At 32.1% G+C, this 19,019-nt stretch overlaps 1 pseudogene; it reads left to right on the top strand.

Moving 5' to 3' along the window:
- Positions 1-6,690: 6,690 nt before the first annotated feature.
- LOC119192193 lies at positions 6,691-8,492 on the top strand (annotated as a pseudogene).
- The last annotated feature ends 10,527 nt before the right edge of the window (positions 8,493-19,019 follow it).

Below are 19,019 nucleotides of genomic sequence, written 5' to 3'. Positions count from 1 at the left end.
GTTCGTACAACACTCACGCTGCGGTGTTGCTCATTAACCACAGAGCTAGCGGCAACTTCAGGTTAGTGTCTGGAACTCTAAATTACACATCACGCCTTTTATCCTCGAAGGGGTAGCCTGGTTGCGCCCAGGTGCAACCAGGGTACCACTTTCGTCATATATGTTCCGTCCCATGATTCGACAAGGGTAAGCCTATTACCATATCGGGCACAAATTTGAGACTTAATCATAAAATTGTGACCGGTAGTTCGAGGTACTAGTGAGGTGATAGTATCAGATTCTTAATCCAATGAAATTATTTGCAGATAGTTTATCGAATACGATAAAAAATCACGTTATTGGAAAGTACATAGAATTAACTATTGATAATAATTGGCCGTGTAATGGCTGTGATTTCCTAAATTATATTATGTACACTAATCCTAATATCGCAGGATTCCATCTAAAACCAGCTATCGTAATCCGAATTAACTAACATGCAGGTGTGCCTTTTGATAAAGAAATTATTGTGATATTAAAACAAGCATCGTGATAATATTTTCAATTTGAAAACAAAATATTACGTCGTTTCTCCGAAGGAAGGGCGTTGTAAGCCTAACACAGTTTTGACTACAGCAGCTATTATCGGTCACTATTGTTAAATGTTGTTTTAAATATGGTTCACTATAAAGATTTTATTTTTATTATTTTTTCATATACGTACTTTTATTTTATACAAAGAGAGATAAATAAAACAAACGTAGATACTAGATAGATATGGATTGAATGCCTTGGTGGCGTACCTAGTTGTATTGCGTGCGGATCTCGGGTCGGACAAAAATATTGAGTTTTTCTGCTTGGTATCACAACGGAGTCTGGAATTGTGCCCGGTAATGCCAATGGGCTCGCCAGTCAATGCCTCTTTAGAGTAGCTGCAGAGACGTACAAGAAAATCCTTCACCACGCGGTAGTGTTCTCAACACGTTTGCCAGCTATTTATTATAAATGTCCTTAAATAGCCAGCGATTCGTGGCTGTGTTCTCCTCTGCCGGTAGGCTTCACGCATTTTTCCCTTATCAGGGCTACCTGAAAAGGGAAAAATGCGTGAAGCTATTTATGTATGTAGGTAATAAGTATATAGATAACTAAATAAGTATAAGAACATCAAACGTAAAGTCATTCAAAAATATACGGTTCGTAATCGTTAAAATTAAAGAACTAAACCGTAATAAGATTTAGCGGTCATTAGATAATAAAGATGTCTAGCCGAGACCTTGCTATTTACTTAGCTCTTATTATAACCGATAGGTACGTTACAAATGTATCAACGTATTTTTCTGTAAATAATATAACCATGTTCCTATTTTGTTTTAGAGTTTTCATAAACCGCATTGATGTGGGCGTTGACATGCGCTTGGGAACAAACCTTATTGGAGGACATTTGAAGCTTCGGGAGTTGGACATTAAGATTGACATCCATGACACATTTGTGAGTTATATATTTTTTGTAAAGCGATATGGCCAATTACAATAAATTAGAATTGGAAAGCTGAGTATATAATATGCAGTATATTCAAATACTAGGGATATTAGAGTCCCTCACCAACACTAGGTTGCCGATAAGTAAACAATTAATCATTTTAAGTGGAATAGGCACCTATAAGTAATATTTTGTTCTGCTATCATTAGAAGGCTTCTACGTCACACGATCCTATTTCGCTACGGCTACTTACCGTATTTTTACTAAGAGGCTTAACATTTGATATCTAAGTACAAATGACTAAGGTTTCGTAGAAGGTCGAAAAGGAGATCTATGAGAGCGGCCGCATTAGATGGTCAATGTTTTAGGCGTATAAATTTGTTACTATGCTATCATGATTTACCTGTAAAGAAGCCTGGGTTGTTACAGAATTACTGCCATAATAATATAATTAATACTAAGTATAACTTTTTTTAATTTCCAGATCCAAATCACTGGTATGACCGGATCTTCTCTTCTCAACAATTTCATCAGTTCCACTGTGAATTCTCTTACCCAAGATGTTATTCAGAACGAGATGGCAAATGTTAGCGCCATGTTGAGCGAGGAGCTATTCGATAGCATCAATGAAATTCTTAAAGACTACACCCTCGCTGATATTTTGGGTTAAATAAACTATTATGTACACTTGTACTTTTTATATTTGTTTATTCTGTCGTACTAATTTACGGTTTTGTAATGATAATATTGTACCTACATGTAGAAATATTTTGAATCGTCTTATAGTAGAAACTGAGGACTGCATATCTTCTGTGGTGTGATCGACAAGTTTCAACAACTCTATCCAAACCTGAGATATACACCTCATTGGCTCATTATTTCAAGGGCCTATGTTAATTTAATTATGACAGAAAAATGAAATTTTCCTGTTGGTAAAAATTAGAAAGATAATTGGTAAGTAGTTTACTTAAGTACCTAATTCGTTCTTCGTCCTACACCCATGTTTCGAGGTTATTGATTTTTTAAAGAAAAAGACACAAGATCTTTTGGTATATAAGGTAAATGTACCATATTACGGTATATTAAGGCATTTGCTACTTTGAAGACGATTTTCAGAAAAAGTAGAAAGGCGCTAGGAATGAAAACTATTTTATTCGAATGACTGTTATTATAAGATGAATTTAGAACATTATATAACGTCGTAGCCTTTAATTTATAGAAATAGTTGTTATTTTGCGGCACCTCGAGTTTGTCTCTAATTCCGTGCGAAAATTTGGTTCCTAACATACTTAATTCCGGAATACGTTGTACGTAAATCCGTGCTATGTTGAAGCATACGTTTTCTATATAAAATCAAAAACAAAATTAAGTGTCGTCAAGTATATACTTAAATAGACTAAAATAATTATAATTAATGAAATAAAAATCCAAAATTTGTCACAATTTTAAATATTTCTTAAAATTACTTCCATTCAAAAATGGAAAGATAATGAAGTCAAACTTAAAAAGGAATATAGGTGAGTACCTAAATTGAAATAATCAACAAACAAATAGAAATTGATCTTCATTTCACTGCTCTTCTTTTCTCTTTCTAATATATCTTTGGTTACTGGAAAACCCATTTGTGCCATTATTATAACCCATTTAACTATAAGAGATTCCTCTTTCGGGGTCAGTACAGTTAGAACTCCCGTATGATCTTGATTTTGTATTTTTCATGCCCTTTTCATATAGCGTTTGTCTAGAAATTTTATATATTTTGGAAGCTTTTTAAAAAGATATAGTTCCATCATTAATTTCTTTTAAAGCCTTTTGAAGGGTTTCGGGCGTATAATTATTTTTACATCAGACTGTTATTATAACTATTATATTTGTTAGTAACTTCGTAAAATTATTAACTCTGTAAATGATACGCAAAATGACCCGAAACACCGCCCCAACCCCTCCCCATTATCATTATTTATGAAAAAAACACAGAAACTACTTAATGTTTTTCTACCTCCCCAAATTATACTTTGGGTATACCAGAATAAAGGACATGAGTGAAAAACTCGTGCACTTCATTACGGGCGTCAAAACTATGGATTTTATTTAATATTTTTAATAAAATTTCTTAATCTATAATATAAAATAAGTCGGGTTTTCCTTCCTGACGCTATAACTCCAGAACGCACGAACCTATTTCCACGGTTTTGCATTCGTTGGAAAGGTCTCGGCTCCGTGAGGTTTGTAGCAAAGAAAATTCAGGAAAAATTTCAAGAGAAAAGCAGGAAACAGGTAAAATCATTTTTCACATACAGCGCCATCTCTGATACATAGCATGTACTACAACGGCGCCAGTACGTGGTGTGTGAGTATCCCTCACGAAAATAAGTACGTTTCATTTTAAGTAGATGGCGCCGGTGCGTGATACATTGTTTGACAACAACTCTTTGTACTCTGCTCAGTTAATTATTGTGTTGGATAGCCCTTTGTTCGTGGGGTGCTATAGGCTATATATCATTACGCTATGACCAATAGCAGCCGAGCAGTAATAAAACATGTTGCAAAAACGGTGAAAATTTATTAGTTTTGAGTTCCGTTGCGTGCGCTGCGTAAACGGTTAAAGTTATACAACAATGATGTATGACGGGATTGTTCCTCTTAAAAGTTCTACAAAAATATATTATAAAAGAAAGTCCCCGCTGCATCTGTCTGCCTGAACGTGTTAAACTCAAAACTACTACTACTTAGATGAAATTTGGTATGGAGACAGTTTGAGACCCTGGGAAGAACATAGACTCCCGGAAAATACATAGCGTGACTTTTATAACGGAAAACTTTAGCCCGAAAAACTTTATAATGCGGGCGGAGCCGCGGGTAAAGCTAGTAGTATATAAAGTCACATGACAATTATATGCATACCATCAATATAAATATATATTTTTATGGTTTTATATAATAACATTAATTTAAAGTTGATGGCGTACTACGCCAATCCGTTAATTTGACATGATTAGTAATAATTTCAAACTCGATTATAAGAGGTAAAAAAAGAAACATATAAGTACCGTTATTACCTCACAATAATCTGCCTTCACCATTAAATTTCTTGATATTAAATTTATAAAGAAACTTAACACCAGTCTGAAATAAAAACAAAACTATTTCGGACTGATTTGCCAGTATTGCGGCATACGTACGCAATATTGTTCACCGCCTTAATTCTTTTGCACATTATGACCGTAGTCAGAAATATGACAATTTCGCAAAAAATATGCTTTATAATAACTCGAATTAGCTATAAAACACTCTGTTGATAACTACTAATCAATCATTTCACAAGTTTATATTCAATTAACTTACCGGTATCATGTGAAATTTTTATGAAAATTACACTGTCCCTTACGATCACCGACAACAGAGCCGTACGGAACTAGTGTATTTGCGACTGACGCTTTCAGAGGCTCGACACGTCGCGGCGTTTAGAATTATTACTTAAATTTGAAAATTGTGTTATTTAGGTTGTATATAAACTATAGTCGATGTGGGTACTATAAAAATCATGATTTTAATGGCCGTTTGCTTATTTTGCGACAAAATTAAATGATCCGGCATAATGTACATTATGCCGGCATAGTGTACCTTATTATATTCCAATCATTGTGCAAAAATCCAGTACATTAGACAGTAGGTAGAGTTGGTTAAAAAATATAACATAAAATGGTGAGCCCGTGAAATGGTAATTTTAATGGCATAGGCCACATATGACCATGGATTTTCTATAAAACCTGGTGTACTTAATAGGTACTAATTGATTGAATATTTCCTACAGTTCTGATTTAACCCTCTATGTCTCCAGTTTGTTCTGATTTCTTCAATGCTCACAATTGTTTCAATCCTTTGTCACATTTTTTAAAATGTGTGTGCCTAGTGAAACATGTCATTTTTACTTTTCAATTTTACAAGAAGAATTTGATTTTATCTGCACCACTTTAAATATTTTAATTATCAACGACATTCTCGTTAAAATGAGGATATATTCTTCTTACGTCTTAGGTTCTACATTACTTACTTTGTGATATAAGTAGTTTGATTTTAATCCTTTTCGGTCTTTGTCAATATATAAACTATTATATAAATTTGAAGAGTTTCTTTGTTTGTGTGAACAAGCTAATTTCAGGAACTACTGGTGCGAATTAAAAAATCTTTTAATGTTTGATAGCCCATTTATAGAGGAAGGCATCAATGAAAAATGTTGCAAAAATGTATTATTTCTGAGCATCGATATATATACTACTTACTAGACTTGGTGTTCCGAACATTCATTGTGTTCAACTAAATTTAACTGTAATCCATTCAAAACGATTTTAGTATGGTGTCAATATTGATGCTTTTGGTTGTGTATGGAGTGGCGCTCATAATATAAAACGTGAGTCTAAGTGCAAATTCAGTTTGAAGGAATTATTCCTCTTAAAAATTTAAAAAAAAAAGAAGTAACTAAGTATATTATAAAAATAAGTCCCCGCCGCATCTGTATGCCTGTATGAAGGCGATAAACTCTAAAACTACTCAATGAATTTCGGATTGATGGCAAGACATAGGCTACCTACTATCTTTTCCGGTAAAATATATAGCGGACTTTAATCCAAGGAAACTTTTTCACGTGGATGAATCCGCGAACAAAGACTGTTGTATTATATATGACAACATTTAATAAATAAATGTAACCCAGTTTTTGTTGAGTGTATCATTCAATTACCTTGTTGAAAGTTATATATATAATTCTTGTTGAAAGTTTTTTATTATTTATATATTATTATATAAGTAATATATATATTGGACAGTAGACATGGTCCGGCTATTTTGTCTAATTTTTCATGTTAAACGCATAGTTAAGTATACATATTATTTATTTAAAAGGTATTAGTGTAAAAAATTTATTCGTAATAAAGTAAACAGAAGACTTTTGTTTTTGTAGATAATTATTTCAGTATGAGAAAAAATTATCGATAACACAAATCGATTAATCTTACATCACTAGATCACTGCTCAGAAATAGTAAAGCTTTTTCCTTGTTTATATTTTGCGTTCGCGGCTAATAAAAATAGAATTGGAGTATGATATCCGTTTTCTGAACTGCATTCCGAATGTCTTAGCGCGGCTTTATTTCAAAACAAAAAATGCAATTGTCTTTGTCAATTATGTCAATTGTCAGTTTGTCAATTCCCAATCCCAATATCTACTTCAAAAATCTACTTTCTTGTTTTGAGAATTGTGAGTTCTTGTATGGAGCCATTTTTAAAAAGGAAGAATTATTATTGTTGTACCAATTGGCCTTGGATGAAATTTTATATGCTTATGGAAACTAATAATTGTAGCACTAACAATAAATAATGGCTGGTAATTTTTGGCAAAGTTCGCATCATCAGCAATGGATATTAGACAAACAGGATCTTATACGAGATCGCCAACACGATTTAAATTTTTTGACTGAAGAAGAATATCAGAAAATATTCAACTTCTTTGCGAGTATTATTATACAAGTCTTAGGCGAACAGCTCAAACTACGTCAACAAGTGATCGCAACTGCCACTGTGTACTTTAAGAGATTTTACGCGAGAAATTCATTAAAATGTATAGATCCCTTGCTGTTAGCGCCTACATGTGTGTTTTAGCGTCGAAAGTAGAAGAGTTTGGTGTGATATCCAATTCCAGACTGATCACAACATGCCAAACTGTAATAAAGAACAAATTTAGCTATGCATACGGCCAACAGGAATTTCCGTATAGGACGAACCATACTAGAATGCGAATTCTATTTATTGGAGAATCTTGATTGCTGTTTGATAGTGTATCAGCCTTATAGGCCACTACTCCTGTTTGTGCAAGATATTGGTCAAGACCGATCAACTCCTCACATATGCTTGGAGAATTGTGAATGATTCACTAAGGACTGATGTTAGCTTGTTATACCCACCATATCAGGTTTGTGTGTTATTTAAATATCACCTTTATTTGTGACATACCAACTATTATTGAGGTTATTTTCTAAATAACATGTCATTAAGGAGAAAGCCACATAAATTTTAAATAGAAATATGTCATTATTATACCTGACTTGCATTTATTGTAAATTCCCCTGTTCCTGCACCTCTGTAATGCAAATTAAATGAAATGAATTATGAATAATAATGAAATAAAAGCTTTACTGTAAAATAGCAGTAGGGTATCTTATTCCTGCCAATGTCATGACATTAATGTCATAATATATTTTTCATTGCCTCTCAGATATTGAATTGTTTGTAGAAAATTTATAGTAAATATACCCATACTTTAGTTTTAAAGGAAAGTATAACAATTACCATCACCATCAAGCACAAAAGGTCCACTGCTTAACAAAGGCCTTCCAAAGAATTCCAGATGGAACTGTCGAAAATGGCCTGCATCCAGTGTGTTCCTATGATCTTTATTGAGTCATCTTATTACATATTTTTTTATTATTAATATCAGTATTATAAAAAATGATTTCCTGAAAGATAAGTAGATCCAATTTATACAATAAAATTCAAAATTCTAAAATAAATCTGATTTTAATTATTTAGAATTATTTATTACACATACCAATAGGTCCTTTACACATACCATGTGTAATGCTTGGTAAAGAGAATCTGAAACCATGGTTTGCAGAGCTCAATGTTGACATGGACAAGGTATGATAACACTTTTGGGTCCCTTATACTATATAGTAGTAATGCTTAACAATCATATCTAAAGAATTCATTTGCATATAATTTATATGAAGTTTCAAAAATTTCATGATATTTTATTAGATGTAGACTATTTCTTTTTAAATATTTTTTATTTTTTTTATAGAATAAAATTTTAATAATCTTTTGCTGTTAGCATTAAAATTAATTTATTTTTTCAGATTCAAGAAATTGTTAGAGCAATAATAAATTTGTATGAAATGTGGAAAAGTTATGATGAGAAGAAAGAAATACAAGCACTTTTGACGAAAATGCCTAAACCAAAACCTGCACCTCAAAGATAATAATAGTGTATTTATTTATTTTAAATTAACAACCTAAGTTCAAAAACTGTTCTGATAGTATTAAACCTATAGATGGTATTTTGGACCAAAAGAACCAAAGCTGTCTAACTATCACAATAGTATGGCTACTGTTTATGTATTTAAAAGGATTATTAAAATAGAGACAGTGGTTTTCATCTAGTAGCATTTTATTGTCATTTGTCCACTCTGGTTCCCATAGCCTGATTTCGTCATTTAATGATGTCCAAAACATGTTACTATTAAGATTAAAACTTACAGCCTAAATTAAATTAATCATATTTTTCTACTAATATGTTACAATAATTGTATTTTTATACATAGATTAATTAAAAAACATCTAAGTTAACATTCAATATTTTTTAAATATTATACTAAATTGAAATATTTGTCCACCTAATAAAGATGGAAACCTATATTTGTAAACCACATAATTAATATTTATAATTGTTTTATACTTACGAAGTTGGCGTGCAAGCAGCATGTACAATATTTTTTTATGTGTTTGATAATGTGTATTAGAAATCGCATTTTTTTATTTCTTCCCTCCATCGGCGGTTGCTATGCTCTGTATCGAAAAGGCGCGCCGAGTCAGAAAATCGACGGACTTTAATTAGCGCTATGCTATGAAATTGCGTGTTCATTAGAAACGCGACGCGCGCTAAGTCAGCTTTACCTCAAATAAAAATGATAGCTTGTAAAATAAAATGCGATACGTTTCTGCGCGGTTTGATTATTAATCGATGCTGACATTATTACTATATGTTTAGAATCACTGAATTGACCCTTAAAAATATATCTATGTATACTAATCGTATATCACTATCAAGAATTATTAATAAGGCGATGAATTTGTTGTAAATGTTGTTATATTATATCAATGAAATAATTTAGTTTAACTTGTAATTTTATTAAGCATAAATGATTGACTCAGGAAAACAACATAAATGGGTTTCTATCTATTCAAAATCTGGTTTACATATGTTCAGACTTTAGTAAGTGGTAATTAAAATTCAAATAAAATTTTTATTACCTTGTGACGGCTTTTAGCTTTTATATTCCTTGGTCCATGACTTGTTTCTAATTAAACATATTAAACTTACTTGTACATACTCAGTATTTAATTTTCTAGCATATCTATTTTTAATATGTATAAGGAGTAAACTGCGTTCTGTTTGTCATAAGTATGTATTATGATTACAATAAATCTTGAGTACAATCGCCTCCTTTTTATATTCCATAAAAATTAACGGTATTCCTTACAGAGTGCCTCGGCATAAAAAATCCCGCTTCATTTAACGTGTGCACACTGCAGAACATAGGCCATACGCAGGTATGGTTAGGATGATCCTAACTCACGTTTACCGGCTCTACGAAAAGCGCCACAGTTTGCGCCGGGTATTGATACTCTGCAACCATCCGCTATTTTCAATAAACTATCCCAATCGCTTTTGTGAATTCACCGTAGAAATGGGCAAATCAGAACAGACTTTTTTGACATGCTTACAAAATATTTTTTGGAACCGTATCGAAGATTAAGATTGAGATTGTTTACTGAAACGGGCGTTAAACCTAAGCAGGTATTATGAGTAATCATACTCACTGATAGGCAACTTAGTCGTTCAAATGTTTTGCAAGAGTCACCTTGGCATGTAAACACAAATATAACTGATAGTATATACCAGTAAAAAACACCACGGGTTAATTATTGGCATTTCATAGGCTTTATTTCCAAAGGAGTTTTATCTTAGAAGAGTACATTTTCATAGTCTCAAGAAATTATATTATCGGGTAAAGATTCGTACGTTCAGAGGTAGGTACGTGCTAGTAAATATACTGAACTGTTTCAAGGGATATAAGTAACGGAATATTAATGAAAGTACCAGATACATGCAGTACTAAATCTTACACAAAACCAAAACACTTTGTGTCAATATAACAATGATATTTAAGATGCGACATGTTATATCCGCTGAACTCCAGGTGTCGAATAGTGTCAGGTACGCTGTCTCAATCGGCTAACAGCGTATTGTACGGACATGTAATGATAACAAGCCGTCCTCCCATATCAAAACAAAGTGTCCATGCTATGGTGTACGCACGTTTTAGGATTTTCGTAGACAAATTGAAGCAATTCCGTTATCGAAATATTTTAAAATTCACCCTACGAATCATACTAGTCCATGGAGAAAAATGTTTTGAAATTAAAATTATGAACACATTTGACACGCATATCACAGAGATGTTTTGTAAGGAAAACCTATTGTTTCGCAAATTGGTACATCGGAAAGGAGAGTGAAGTGGAACTTATTTTTTTTTATTGACGGTAATGTTCAATTTCCATTATTTTGCTTAACGCCCATATATGTAAAACACAATATATTATGTTATACTTACCTACTTAATTTATGTGGAAAAATATTTACCTATAAAGTCTTATTTTGTAAAATAATCGTGGTTACCTTAAAAAACCTTTTGCTACAAAATTCGTCTATATAAATGCATGTATCTTGTTTTTCATCAATATACCGACATTTCGTATTTAGCCACCTCAATAATGTCTTCTGTAAGGGTATTTTGTGCGATATTTGCATCGTAATGCTATTTGGTTTACCTTCGTGCTAACAGAAGCAAAACAGTGAACAGGCATGTATATAAGATTCTATCCTCTATTATTTTAATATTCACTATATATGTTAATAAAACCACTATGACGGATCACTGTTATTTAATTTGATATCTTAAACATAAACTTAAAGAACTACATTATTGTGGCTGCTCGCCGGCAGCCCGTGACAGGAAGAAGGAAGTGGAGGCGTGTTGCCACAAAAACAAATTAAATTACATATTAACAAATGTTACCCTAAACAAATATAAATGTACCCATTCAACATGCCTCCTTACATTTATATTTTAACTAAATCATATCATACACTACTCATATCAAGACAATAGCTCTATAAACATTACCTTCAGTATAACATATTAATTGTAACTTATTTTTTTTTATTACAATTATCATCTTTTAATTAAACAATTTAAACCAATATTTATCTCAACATAATATCCATCTGAAAGATAAATTACTTTTACAACAACTTTAACATATCTCTAAATTTATTAAATTTATTACTTCCCAATGGTTTTGTTAAAATGTCAGCTATATTTTGATCAGATGCAATTTTTATAACATCAATTAAACCAATTTTAACACTTTCATGAACAAAATGATAATGAACTTCAATATGTTTTGAATTTTTGTGAAATTTCCGTATTTAGCAATAATTTGAGCTCCAATATTATCTTCATATATTTTTACAGGTTTACAATCTTTCTGACAAATCTCATTAATTAAACAAACTATAAATTTAATTTCAGTAACAGCTTCTGACAGCGCAATGTATTCAGCAAATGTAGATGACTTTGTTACACAATTTTGTTTCTTTGATTTCCAAAATATTACATTCCCAAACAGTCTAATTACAAATCCTGTTGTTGATTTCCTACTGACAATATCTCCTGCAAAATCTGCATCTACATAACAATCTAACATATCAGAATTTATATTCATGTTATAAATTAATTTTATATGTTTTGTTAAGTAAAGATATTTAAGTACTCGCAAAGCATATTTAAAATGTGTCTCATTATAGCAATTTTGGAATCTACTCAAATAATTAACACTGAACGATATATCTGGTCTTGTACCTGAACTAATATATAAAAGTGCTCCAATTAAATTTCTATATTTTACATTCTCATTTATATTACAGTTTTCTAGTTTAAGATTTACTTCCATTGGTGTAGTATATAACTTTGTATTTATTATATTATAACGCTTAGCTAATGATTCTATATATGATTCCTGACTCAGTGTCATGGTCTTATTCTTTTTATAATCATAATCAATATGTATTCCAATGTATTCTTTAACTTTACCCATATCCTTCATAGTAAATTTACTTAACAGTTTGTTTTAATATTACTCATTACCTTTTCATCTTTACAACATATTAACAAATCATCAACATATAACAAAATGTATACACTCACATTAGTATCCAATTTAAAATATAAACAAAAGTCATATTTACTTCTCTGAAATCCAAGACTAGTTAAAAACTTATTGACACATTCATACCAAGCCCGAGGGCTTTTTTAAACCATATAATGTTTTATTTAATTTATAAACTCTATCAGTGCCATCATCATAACCAATTGGCTGGTTTACATAAACTTCAGATAAAATTTTACCATTTAAAAAAGCAGTTTCAACATCCATCTGATGTATATTAAGATTATTTTGACAACAATAAGACAATAACAATTTTAAAGTTTGCATTTTAGCAACGGGTGAATATATATCATCAATAAAATCTTTTTGTTGAAAACCTCTTACTACTAACCTAGCTTTAAATTTATTTTCGGCTTTCTTTCTGTATATCCATTTCACATCTAAAGGCTGTTTGTCTGCTGGTTTACTTACAAGTCTCCAGGTCTCATTTTTTGCCAAACTGTTCATCTCACGATTCATAGCCTCAGTCCATTCTTTTGCTTCATCGCTAGTTATTGCCTCCTGAAAATTATCTGGAATCATAGCATCACAATAGTTAACAGTTATACAATAATAACCAAATTCTTCATCAAACCGAGTTGGTGGCTTGATTTTACGCCGATTTCTTGTTTCAATTACTTTATTATCATCATAACTTTCATTTGTTTCAGCATTCAAATCTTCATTAATTTTCTCATTATTTTCTTCTGCATTAGTCTCTTTCTTCTCTTCTATAATTTTCTCTTCCAATTTATTCGGCTGGCTATTACTTTTATCATTTTCTCTTCTCTATTATCATCGAGACCAATACACATTACATCATCTTCAATTATATCACAATGTCTTGCTACAACTATTCTATTGTTTATTAATACTCTATATCCAACATCTGTATAGCCCATTAGTATGCCAAGCTCGGCTTTCCTGTCCCATTTACATTTTCTCTTTTCCTCTGGTGTTCTAACAAATACTTTACTTCCATATATCCTTAAATTTTCAATGCTTGGCCTTTGTTTGAAAAATATCTCATAAGGCGTCTTCCTTTCTATAGTGCCATTTGTTAATGTTCTATTCTTTAAATAAGCTGCGGCCATAACCACTTCAGGCCAAAATCTTTTATGCACTTTTGCCTCTGCCAATAGACATCTTGACATATCCATTATTGATCTATTGAACCTCTCTGCTGTGCCATTTAATTCATGCACATATGGCGGACAAGATTTAATCATAATTCCCTTTGATCTTGCAAAGTCAAACACTCTTTTATTAATGTATTCCTTTCCATTATCACATCTCAATTCTTTAATATTTTTCCCAGTTAAATTTTGTATCTCATTAACATACTGCATTAAACAATTATATACTTTATCTTTTGACGGAATACAATAAACTTTTGCCAACTTACTATAGTCATCTATAAAACTTAAGAAATATTTTTCACCATTAAAACCTGTAGTTCTGTGTGGCCCATTTAAATCTGTGTGTACAATTTCTAATATATCCTGTGCTCGTTTTCTATTATTTTTAAATGGCAAGTTATGCATTTTATTTTCAATACATATAGCACATTTCATGTACTTACATTCAATCTCCTTTGGTAATCCTTTCAATAATTCACTTGTACACATAGTATTCAAATTGTTAAAGTTTATATGACCAAGCATCCTATGTAATTTCTCCTTCACTGTCATACTTGATTTCTTCACTAAATTAGCATGTAATGTACTTGCATTTATATAACCTTTTAATTTATACAGTCTATCTTCTTTCACTGCTATAGCTATAATAGTTCCATAGACGTTATATATTTTGATTGTCGCCCCTGGAAACAATTTTATGATTGTCTGTAATCTTTGAATAGCTCAATAAATTTGCTTTCATCTCTTTGACATAGAAAACATTGTTCAAAACAACTTCAGACTTTTTCCATAGACCATAAAATAAGTTTGTATTTTTCCGACCTTTGTAGCTTCTAATATTCTTCCATCACCAACTTTTACTTTAATAGGTTGTTGTAATATTTCACATGAATGATAGTACTCATCAGTATTAATTATATGATCTGTACAACCACTATCTAATAACCAAGTTAAGTGGCCAGACTGCTCAATATTATATATTTTACTTGAAGTTGAAACATTATTATTCTCAATAGTTGCAAGGAAATTATTACCACCACTCTCATTACTGGATTTATTATTATAAGTTCTTCCTCTAATATTTCTTGAATTATAATATGATCCACGTTGATGTCCACGATTATTATTAAATCTAATAAATCCATTTCCTCTACCACTGTTAACATTTCTGTGTCGACAATCTCTTTGCATGTGGCCAGGTTTTCCACAGGTAAAACATTTAAAGTTTTATTAGGTGATGCAGAACTACTAGTGTGAGCTTTAAAACATTTGAGTTGTCGCGTGATGGTTCATTACATTTTTCAGGTTCTTTATCCAATGATTTTAACATAATTTTACTTTTCAAATAATCTACAGTTCTGTCTTTTTCTGGTAAAACGTCTATTAGATCTCCAATATGACTGTAATTACGAGGTAAGGCCTTTAACATATAATTTAATTTTTCTTGTTCACTTACCGTCGCGCCGGCTTGTTTTAACTGATTTATTGATTTCTCAAAGTCTTCAAAAATACACTTACTTGCGAATAGTTCGATAATTTTATTGCTTCTACATTGTTGCGACATATAATCTGTAGTGCCGATGATTTCTGCAGGTACATTTCATCAAATTTTGCCAATATTTTGCATGCGGAATCTAAGTCGCATATATATTCGAGTTGCTTGTTGCTTATTGCACTATAAATGTAGTTCGTTGCCTGGATATCCATCTCTTCCCACTTTGCAACATCATCCGAATCATTTTTGATTCGTATGGCAGCTTCTTTACATTTCTTAAACTCCAAAACTTAAGTATACGTATTTTCCAGCTACTATAATCCGATCCGTCGAATATTGGAATAACTGCGTCATTGCATTTAGTAAACGCCATTTTTGCTTATTGCATATATAGCACGTTTCCACTTTATTTGCGAAAATATCTTCTTTTCTTCTTTGTATTTGCAGGCAACCACGCTCTGCTACCATGTTAATAAAACCACTATGACGGATCACTGTTATTTAATTTGATATCTTAAACATAAACTTAAAGAACTACATTATTGTGGCTGCTCGCCGGCAGCCCGTGACAGGAAGAAGGAAGTGGAGGCGTGTTGCCACAAAACAAATTAAATTACATATTAACAAATGTTACCCTAAACAAATATAAATGTACCCATTCAACAATAAATATGCCTGAGCTTGGTGACATATGTGTGAGCTTTTATAACTGTTTAATGTTGTCTTCATTTATTTCTGTGTACATTGTGTACCAATTAGTGTATATATTTACTAGATAAAACAATTGGATATAATATGTTAATTTCAGTCAAAACAGCACTGACGATGGTCCTAAAGGGAACTGCTCGTGGTGGGTTCTCAACTCCCACTCCTGAAGCTGTAGCCCGCCGCTGCTGTCGCAAACACCGAGCTCCAGTCGTCAAATGCGATCAAGAGGGGGATAACTCGTGCAAATTGCTGTAACGCTTTAGCTATCACACAAAAGCCAAAGGACCGAAGTGTTGTGCTAACAGACTAAAAAGACGCCAACGAATTGAAGGTACGGTATAAGTCTGTAATAAACTAACATTTGCCTGTAGCTCCGCCCGCCTGAAAATGTTATTCCGGAATACAATTAGCCCATAGCACACAAGTGTAATGTAGCTTCCTATAACTTTAAAAAATCGCTTTAGTACATAGTTCCTGAGATTAGCGCGTTCAAATAAATTAACAAAAATAAACGCAACTTTATATATTCATATAGATTGAAGATGAATAATTAGCTATTATGTTCTGTATACCGCGGTGCGGTCCAGTGAATTATTTATAAGCCTTGGTCATTAGTAAGTCCAGGGCACTCAATTATTATGGAGACATATAAACAGCTACAAAGAAAAACATCGCCACATACATCTAAGTTTGTAAGAGCTAATAATACCGAAAAGGAGACGGCGAAACTTCATAGAACCTTGGCTTGGTGTTACAGAGATGATTTCATTATTTTTATAGGAATAATAGAACGATTTCTAAATTTAAAAAAAATCTGGGTTCAGCTACCGAGTAAAGAAATAATCGCTATAGAATATAGCGTAAAAAACACTTTTCTGTAAATATCTTGTGTTTTACCCGATAGCCCAAGATGTTCACAGCACCTAATTATTGTCCATTGGATTGCCGTGTTGACTAATGAACAGCTGGCTTCTAGATAATAACCAGAATTGAAATGACGCTGGGATAGACGAGGACCGATATACTGGTACTTATCGCAAGATGAAATTATGGTTGCAAATTTCTTTATCTACTCCTTCATGGAATCATGCATGAGTTTATACTGTTTTTATATTATTGAAAAGAACTTATTTCTGTTTTCAATTGGACGAATTCCTTTTAGTGTTACAACGCTACGTAGCTATGCCACAATTCACACAATGGTGTTGTGGTTCATCGCTACTTTTTGAAATCCGGTATAACAAGCAAAATCAGTCGAGCAAGCAAGAAATCAAAGTTTGTTGTTGAATAAGCGTGGGTAGTTCATTAAAGCAGCAATCGTCAAAAATATTCTCGAAAAGCCGTAGTCGTTAAAAAATAAAATATCAAACCAAAAAACATTCACTAACGCAAAAGTACAGAAAGCGAATAACAATAATAATATACATTAATAAAAAGACAGCCTGATATTCCCGATACCGGAAGTCAGTTACTTATCCATAATAAAAATATTTTATTTTCCCATTGTAATACAATCTAATATTTTTAATGGCTGATATAAAAAATAAAAGAAGAATATTGATGTAAATGTTTCATAAGTGTACAGTCAAGCCCAATTTCGCCCGTCTCCCTTTGAAAATCCAAAGTAAAATTGATTTAAATGTATTAAAACCGGGTGAGAGTAGTTGATCCTTTAAGTTTCATACAATTGTATCTATATGAGAATTAAAAACACGAAAAATAATTAATAACTCTAAGCTTACTTTACCAAAAATCGCCGAACATGTAATATCTATGCGATTCGAGTATCCCCTTAATGACGTTCTAAAAGTCCCAGTTTTACGGTTGTTTTACGTTTTTCCTAAATTTATAGGATAACTTTTAATTGAATATTATATAAAAATCAGATATGTATTTTCTAACAGCTGTCTGGTATTCTATAAAGTGTGCGACATTGCCGTGGCAATACGCCGGACATAATCGCAGAAGAGCCGTTATGCTGCGAGGACAACAAAGAAGACTTTGCGCTTCTGTCGCCAAACCTATTGTTGCTGATAGCGTAGATGCAAAACAGTGATGTAATGGATACATTTATGGTCGTTTTATAATCTGACTATTATTGTAGGAATAAATATGGCCTAGTAGTGTCGCCAATAAATTCTCCTATTTGATTATGAAGTAAATAAAATGTATTTTGCTGCTTAGGTGCAGTGCAGTGATTTGATTGCCATCCCAATTTTTGACACATCCCTTATACACAAATAATACACTTTTAAGAATATACAATAAGTAACTTACGGTCGCTTTAATAAACGATCCCAACCTGTAATTCCATCCTAAGAATAAAACAATAAAAACTACATATACAAGTACGCATGGCAAGAAAACTTTCATTCTTATTCGATAATTTTATGGATGGATGAAAAAAGGACAGGACGCTTATTAAAATGTTGTTAGAGGATAAATGTAAAAACAATCCATTTACGACTATAACTTATGTATGTTTTGTACATTCTCTCAATAAAACCCGTATAAAATAGTTAATGATTCGTTTTAACGCGTAACAGTCCAGTGCTGGTATGGTCGTAACAACTTATTTCATAAATAACAATAGAAATTGTCCGACGAATTCTTGTAACTCATAATTTAAACATAATCGAATCTCTTTATCTTCTAGACCTTGCTATATTGTTTGTAAAATTATATACAAAAAAGGAAAACGCGAAGGTGTATTTGGAAATCATTTTACTATTACATATAAAATCTATTTTATTGGTCTATAAATCACACGTAGTGCACTCATTGCAAACCAAATTTTAGTAACGGTGGAAATCAACAGACGACCCCCTACCACCATACTGAAAGCGACGTCAGAAAACAAAAACTTAATCAAAATATTTCGTCAGTGACTATTTCTAACAAATTTTTATTCTGATTGGTTCACATTCGCGATCGATCTGAATATAGTGATTAAGATCGTTTATAGTAGGCCAAAAATAAACAATACCGTTGCTCTTTACAAAATATTTCCTTGGGCTTTCACCTTCGAAAATCTTCCATTCAAGTCTTGGGCCTTATCAATGGATTTCTTTTGCTTCATCAAAGCGATTCACTTGCATATCTACTTCACGGCT

The sequence above is a fragment of the Manduca sexta genome, unplaced genomic scaffold (genome assembly GCF_014839805.1).
Source record: "Manduca sexta isolate Smith_Timp_Sample1 unplaced genomic scaffold, JHU_Msex_v1.0 HiC_scaffold_247, whole genome shotgun sequence".
In the NCBI taxonomy this organism is placed as follows: Eukaryota; Metazoa; Arthropoda; class Insecta; order Lepidoptera; family Sphingidae; genus Manduca; species Manduca sexta.
This window is presented reverse-complemented; position numbering and strand designations above follow the sequence as displayed.